Consider the following 8,708-nt stretch of genomic DNA (forward strand, 5'->3'; position numbering starts at 1 on the left):
TATGGGAGATTACTGACTCAATGAAACATTCCAATGTCAGAATCATCAGCATCCCTAAGGGGGTGGAGAAAAACAGAGGTCTAGAAGAGATATTTGAACAAATTGTAGCTGAAAAGTACCCTAATCTAGCAAGGGAAACAAACATTCATGTCCAAGAGGCAGAGAGGACCCCTCCCAAGCTCAACCACGACAAACCTACGCCACGTCACGTCATAGTGCATTTCGCAAATATTAGATCCAAGGATACAGTATTGAAAGCAGCCAGGGCAAAGAAATTTCTCACGTACCAAGGCAAAGGTACCAGAATTACATCAGACCTGTCTACACAGACTTGGCATGAGAGAAAGGGTTGGGGGGCCATTTTTATTTTTTTTTATTTTTTTTTATTTTTTATTTTTTTAATAATGATTTTTTATTATATTATGTTAGTCACCATACAGTACATCCCCGGTTTTCGATGTAAGGCTCGATGATTCATTAGTTGTGTATAACACCCAGTGCACCATGCAATATGTGCCCTCCTTACTACCCATCACCGGTCTATCCCATTCCCCCACCCCCCTCCCCTCTGTAGCCCTCAGTTGGGGGGCCATTTTTAAAGCTCTTTCAGAGAAAAACATGCAGCCAAGGATCCTTTATCCAGCAAAGCTGTCATTCAGAACTGATGGAGAAATAAAGACCTTCCAGAATCACCACTCATTAACCAATTTCATAACCACGAAACCAGCCCTACAGGAGATATTAAGGGAGATTCTATAAAGGTAAGAAAGCCCCAATAGTGATACAGAACAGAAAGTCACAACCAATACAAACAAAGACTTTACTGGCAACATGGCATCATTAAAATCATATCTCTCAATACTCAGTCTCAATGTGAATGGCTTAAAGGCTCCCATAAAGTGCCACAGGGTTGCAGATTGGTTAAAAAGACATGAACCATCCATTTGCTGTCTACAAGAGATACATTTTGAACCCAAAGATACATTCACAGTGAAAGTAAAGGGCTGGAGTACCATCTTTCACGCAAATGGATCTCAAAGAAAGCTGGGGTAGCAATTCTCATATCAGATAGATTGGATTTTAAACTAAAGTCTATAGGTAGAGACACAGAAGGGCACTATATTATTCTTAAAGGATGTATCCAACAAGTGGATATGACAATTATAAATATATATGCCCCCAACAGGGGAGCAGCAAGATACACAAGCCAACTCTTAACCACAATAAAGAGACATATAGATAAAAATACATTAATAGTAGGGGACCTCAACACTCCACTATCAGAAATAGACAGAACACCCTTGCAAATACTAAGCAAAGAATCAAAGGCTGAGAATGCCATACTTGACGAGTTGGACCTCATAGATATATATAGAACATTACATCCCAGAACCAAAGAATACTAACTCTATTCTAATGCCCATGGAACATTCTCAAGAATAGACCATGTTCTGGGACCCAAAACAGGTCTCAACCGATACCGAAAGTCTGAAATTATTCCCTGCATATTCTGAGACTGCAACACTCTGAAATTGGAACTGAACCACAAGGAAAAATTTGGACGAAACTCAAACAGTGGAGACTAAGAACCATCCTGCTCAGGAGTGGCTCGATAAACGAGGAAATCAAAAATCAATTTAAACAATTTATGGAGACCAACGAGAATGAAAACACAACGGTCCAAAACCTATGGGATACTGCAAAGGCAGTCCCAAGGGGGAAATACATAGCCATTCAAGCCTCACTCAAAAGAATAGAAAAATCTAAAATGCAGTTTTTATATTCTCACCCCAAGAAGCTGGAACAGCAACAAGGGACAGGTCTAATCCACGCACGAGGAAGCAGTTGACCAAGATTAGAGCAGAAATCAACGAATTAGAAACCAGGAGTACAGAACAGCAGATCAACAGAACTAGAAGCTGCTTCTTTTAGAGAATTAATAAAATTGACAGACCTCTGGTAAGACTTATCCAAAAGAAGAGAGAAAGGACCCATATTAATAAAATTATGAATGAAAAAAGGAGAGGTCACAACCAACACCAATGAAATTGGATTATTAGAAACTTTTATCAACAGCTTTATGCCAATAAATTAAGCAATCTGGAAGAGATGGAGGCCTTCCTGGAAACCCATAAACTACCAAGACTGAAACAGGAAGAAAATGATTTTTTAAACAGGACAATTAATTATGAAGAGATTGAGTCAGTGATAAAAAATCTTCCAAAAAATAAAACTCCAGGCCCGGATGGTTTTCCTGGGGTATTCTACCAAACATTCAAAGAAGAAATAATACCAATCTCCTAAAGCTATTTCAAAAAATAGAAACAGAAAGAAAACGATCAAACTCATTCTATGAGACCAATATTACCTTGATCCCCAAACCAGGAAAAGACCCCAACAAAAAGGAGAATTACAGAACGATTTCCCTAATGAATATGGATGCCAAAATGCTCAACAAGATCCTGGCAAATAGAATCCAACTGTACATTAAAAGGATTATCCATCATGACCAAGTGGGATTCATCCCTGGGATGCAAGGGTGGTACAACATTTACAAATCTATCATTGTTATAGACTTTAACAGAAAGAAAAAAGCCAAAAATCATATGATTCTCTCAATAGATGCAGAAAAAGCATTTGACAAAATACAGCATCCTTTTCTGATTAAAACCCTCCAGAGTGTACGAATAGAGGGTTCATTTCTCAAGCTCATAAAAGCCATCTATGAAAAGCCTACAGCAAATATTATTCTCAAAAGGGAAAAGCTGGAAGCCTTTCCCTTAAGATCAGGAACACGACAAGGATGCCCACTCTCACCACTATTTTTTTTAATGATTTTTTATTATATTATGTTACTCACCATACAGTACATCCCTGGTTTCCAATGTAAAGCTCGATGATTCATTAGTTGCATATAACACCCAGTGCACCATGCAATACGTGCCCTCCTTACTACCCATCACCGGTCTATCCCATTCCCCCACCCCCTCCCCTCTGAGGCCTTCACGTTGTTTCTCATAGTCCATAGTCTCTCATGTTTCATTCCCCCTTCTGATTACCGCCCCTTTCTTTATCCCTTTCTTCCCCTACTGATCATTCTAGTTCTTATGTTCCATAGATGAGAGAAATCATATGATAATTGTCTTTCTCTGCTTGACTTATTTCACTTAGCATTATCTCCTCCAGTGCCGTCCATGTTGCAGCAAATGTTGAGAACTCATTCCTTCTGATAGCTGAGGAATATTCCATTGTATATATGAACCACAACTTCTTAATCCATTCATCTGTTGAAGGGCATCTCGGCTCCTTTCCCAATTTAGCTATTGTGGACATTGCTGCTATGAACATTGGGGTGCATATGGCCCTTCTCTTTAATACGTCTGTATCTATGGGGTAAACACCCAGTAGCAATGGCTGGATCATAGGGTAGCTCAATTTTTAACTTTTTAAGGGACCTCCACACGGTTTTCCAGAGTGGCTGTACCAACTTGCATTCCCACCAACAATGTAGGAGGGATCCCCTTTCTCCACATCCTCTCCAACAATTGTTGTTTCTTGCCTTGTCTATTTTTGCCATTCTAACTGGCGTAAGGTGGTATCTTAGTGTGGTTTTGATTTAAATTTCCTTGATGGCTAATGATTTTGAACATTTTTTCATTATCTGTTTGCTATTTGTATGTCTTCATTGGAAAAGTGTCTGTTCATATCTTCTGCCCATTTTTGATTTATTTGTTTCTCGTGTATTGAGTTTGAGAAGTTCTTTGTAGATCTTGGATACCAGTCCTTTATCTGTAGTGTCATTTGCAAATATATTCTCCCATTCCGTGGGCTGCCTCTTAGTTTTTCTGACTGTTTCCTTAACTGTGCAGAAACTTTTAATCTTGATGAAGTCCTATAAATTCATTTTATCTTTTGTTTCTCTTGCCTTTGGGGATGTATCATGAAAAAGGTTGCTTTGGCTGATGTCGTAGAGGTTGTTGCCTATGTTCTCCTCTAGAATTTTGATGGATTCCTGTCTCACATCGAGGTCTTTCATCCATTTGGAGTTTATTTTTGTGTATGGTGTGAGTGGTCAAGTTTCATTCTTTTGCATGTAGCTGTCCAATTTTCCCAGCACCATTTATTGAAGAGACTGTCTTTTTCCCACCGGATGTTTTTTCCTGCTTTATCAAATATTAGTTGCCCAAAGAGCCGAGGGTCCATTTCTGGGTTCTCTATTCTGTTCCATTGGTCTATGTGTCTGTTTTTGTGCCAGTACCATGCTGTCTTTGTGATCACAGCTTTGTACTACAGCTCAAAATCCGGCATTGTGATGCCCCCAGCTTTGTTTTTCCTTTTCAACAGTTCCTTGGTGATTCGGGGCCTTTTCTGTTTCCATACAAATTTAAGGACTGTTTGTTCCAGTTCTTTGAAAAATGTCCTCGGTATTTTGATCGGGATAGCATTGAAAGTGTAGATTGCTCTGGGTAGGATGGACATTTTAACTATGTTAATTCTTCCGATCCATGAGCATGGAATATCTTTCCACCTTTTTGTGTCTTCTTCGATATATTTCAAGAGTAATTTATAGTTTCTAGAATAGAGATCCTTTACGTCTCTGGTTAAGTTAATTCCAAGGTAACGTATGGTTTTTGGTGCTATTGTAAATGGGATGGATTCCCTAATTTCTCTTTCTTCGGTCTCATTATTCGTGTATAGAAATGCAACTGATTTCTGAGCATTGATTTTGTATCCCACCACGTTACTGAATTGCTCTATAACTTCTAATAGTTTGGGAGTGGCTTCTTTTGGGTTTTCCATATAGAGTACCATGTCATCTGCGAAGAGAGACATTTTGACTTCTTCTTTGCCGATTTGAATACCTTTGATCCCTTTTTGTTGTCTGATTGGTGTTGCAAGGACTTCTAGTACTATGTTGGATAATAGTGGCGACAGTGGGCATCCTTGTTGTGTTCCTGATCTTAAGGGAAAGTTTTCCAGCTTTTGCCCATTGAGAATAATATTTGCAGTGGGCTTTTCATAGATGGCTTTTATGAGATTGAGAAATGTACCCTCTATTCCTACACTCTGAAGGGTTTTAATCAGGAAAGGATGCTGTATTTTGTCAAATGCTTTTTTGGCATCGATTGAGAGGATCATATGGTTCCTGAGTCTTTTCTTGTTGATATGATGTATCACGCTGATTGATTTGCGAATATTGAACCACGCTTGCATCCCAGGTATGAATCCCACTTGATCGTGATGGATAATCCTTTTAATGTACTGTTGGATTCTATTATCAAGTATCTTGCTGAGGATTTTGGCATCCATATTCATTAGGGAAATCAGTCTGTAATTCTCCTTTTTGAGGGGGTCTTTGCCTGGTTTGGGGATCAAGGTAATATTGGCCTCATAGAATGAGTTTGGTAGCTTTCCTTCTGTTTCTATTTTTTGAAATAGCTTTAGGAGAATAGGTATTATTTCTTCTTTGAATGTTTGGTAGAATTCCCCAGGAAAACCGTCCGGGCCTGGAGTCTTGTTATTTGGAAGCTTGTTTATCACTGACTCAATTTCTACATAATTAATTGGCCTGTTTAAGAAATCAATTTCTTCCTGTTTCAATCTTGGTAGTTTATAGGTTTCCAGGAAGGATTCCATCTCTTCCAGATTGCTTAGTTTATTGGCATATAGCTGTTGATAAAAATTTCCAATAATCTTTCCAATTTCAATCGTTTTCGCCATGACCTCTCCTTTTTCATTCATAATTTTAATAATCTGGGTCCTTTCTCTTTTCTTTTGGATAAGTCTTGCCAGTGGTCTGTCAATTTTATTGATTCTCTCCAACAACCAGCTTCTAGTCCTGTTGATCTGCTCTACTGTACTTCTGGTTTCTGATTGATTGATTTCTGCTCTAATTTTGGTCAACTGCTTCCTCGTGCGTGGATTAGGCCTGTCCATCTGTTGCTGTTCTAGCTTCTTGAGGTGAGAATATAAAAACTGCATTTTAGATTTTTCTATTCTTTTGAGTGAGGCTTGGATGGCTATGTATTTCCGCCATAGGACTGCCTTTGGAGTATCCCATAGGTTTTGGACCATTGTATTTTCATTCTCATTGGTCTTCATAAATTGTTTAAACTGATTTTTGATTTCCTGGTTTATTGAGTCATTTTTAGCAGGATGGTTCTTAGTCTCCAAGTGTTCGAGTTTCTTCCAAATTTTTCCTTGTGGTTGAGTTCCAATTTCAGAGTGTTGTGGTCTGAGAATATGCAGGGGATAATTACAATCTTTTGGTATCGGTTGAGACCTGTTTTGTGTCCCAGAACATGGTCTATTCTTGAGAATGTTCCATGGGCATTAGAATAGAATGAGTATTCTTTGGTTCTAGGGTGTAGTGTTCTATATATATCTATGAGGTCCAACTCGTCAAGAATGGCATTCAAAGCCTTTGATTCTTTGCTTAGTTTTTGCCAGGGTGTTCTATTTCTGATAGTGGAGTGTTGAGGTCCCCTACTATTAATGTATTTTTATCTATATGTCTCTTTATTGTGGTTAAGAGTTGGCCTGTGTATCTTGCTGCTCCCCTGTTGGGGGCATATATATTTATAATTGTCATATCCACTGTTTGAATACTTCCTTTAAGAATAATATAGTGCCCTTCTGTGTCTCTACCTATAGTCTTTAGTTTAAAATCCAATCTATCTGATATGAGAATTGCTACCCCAGCTTTCTTTTGAGGTCCATTTGCGTGAAAGATGGTACTCCAGCCCCTTACTCTCAGTCTGAATGCATCTTTGGGTTCAAAATGAGTCTCCTGTAGACAGCAAATGGATGGGTCATTTCTTTTTATCCAATCTGCAACCCAGTGGCACTTTATGGAAGAGTTCAAACCATTCACATTGGCACTAAGAACTGAGAGATATGATTTTAATGATGCCATGTTGCCAGTAAAGTCTTTGTTTGTATTGGTTGTAACTTTCTTTTGTGTATCACTCTTGGGGCCTTTTTACCTTTATAGAACCCCCCTTAATATCTCCTGTAGGGCTGGTTTTGTTGTTACGAAATTGGTTAATGACTGGCGATTCTGAATTGTCTTTATTTCTCCATCAATTCTGAATGACAGCCTTGCTGGATGAAGGATCCTTGGCTGCATGTTTTTCTCTGAAAGAGCTTTAAAAATGCCCCCCAACCCTTTCTCTCATTCCAGGTCTGTGTAGACAGGTCTGACGTAATTCTGATGCCTTTGCCTTGGTACGTGAGAAATTTCTTTGCCCTGGCCGCTTTCAATACTATATCCTTGGATCTAATATTTGCGAATTGCACTACGACGTGACGTGGTGTAGGTCTGTCATGGTTGAGCTTGGGAGGGGTCCTCTCTGCCTCTTGAACACGAATGTTTGTTTCCCTCGCTAGATTAGGGATGTTTTCAGCTACAATTTGTTCAAATATCTCTTCTAGACCTCTGTTTTTCTCCACCCCCTCGGGGATGCCGATGATTCTGACATTGGAACGTTTCATTGAGTCAGTAATCTCCCGTAACCTACATTCGTGGGCTTGGATATTTTAAGACCATCTTCTATTTTCGTTTTTACCTCTATTAACCCATCCTCCAATTCACTAACTTTTTCCTCTGCTTCGGTGACCCTGGCCGTCAGAGCCTCTAGTTTTGCCTGCATTTGGCTCATAGAATTTTTAATTTCTGTCAAATTCGCTCTCATTTCTGTCCTTAGGGATTCTATATTCTCAGTAACCTTTTCGTTAATACTTTTTTCAATTCTAGTCATCATTTTGACAATCGTTACTCTGAATTCCATTTCTGATAATTTGGTTACATCCATATGCATTATTTCTGTGGCAGAGGCCACAGACTCACTGTCTTTCCTTTGCTGGGGGGGGGGGGGGGGCTTCTCCTTCTTGTCATTCTGATGAGGAGATGTTGCGGGGTTGTCCAGAGCCCAAATTATGGACTGGGTCCCAGGCCATGCCCCTTGTTTTATTGGGTTCTTAGGGATGTGGGCTTCTTCTTTAAAGATTTTATTTATTTATCTGATAGAGAGAGAGAGAGAGACAGTCAGCAAGAACGGGAACAGAAGCAGGGGAGTGGGAGAGGAAGAAGCAGGCTCCCAGCGGAGGAGCCCGATGAGGGACTCCTTTCCGGAACGCCGGGATCACACCCTAAGCCGGAGACAGGCGCTCAATGACTACGCCACCCAGGCGCCCCGGATTGTGGGCTTCTTGATTTTTCAGCCTGCCTTCTGTGTTCTGGGGGAGGGGCCTGCCACGCCAATACTCAGGCAACCCTGTTTGGGTAAGGTCTCCATGTCTCTACGAGGGGGGATGGGGATGGGCACACTGTGAGCTGGTATTTCCAGGCTTTTGTTTTCTGGCGGCTTTCCCTGGTGGTCTGCTGTGTCTCTTCTGAGAGTCAGAGCAGCAGAGGCCAAATTGTCGCAGAACAGAGGGATTGCGTCCCATTCTCCACTGATGTTCTGGCCACTTTAACTCCGTTACTGTTGGTGCTGCTCAACCCTGCAGCGTCCTAGGATGTGCGCCCCACACCCGGCATCCCTGCTCTCACTTCCAACACCGGCATGTCTCTGTCGTTTGTGTTTCTAACGCCGCCAGCCACCAGTCGCCAGCCACCCCCGCGCACTCCCGGGATTCAGGAGTTCCGTGAGAAGCCTGGAGGCGCACATACCTGGTTCAGGGTCTCAGTCTGCTGTTTCGCGGGT

Source organism: Ursus americanus, chromosome 4 (genome assembly GCF_024610735.1).
Source record: "Ursus americanus isolate L20-20 chromosome 4, mUrsAme1.1.p, whole genome shotgun sequence".
NCBI lineage: Eukaryota > Metazoa > Chordata > Mammalia > Carnivora > Ursidae > Ursus > Ursus americanus.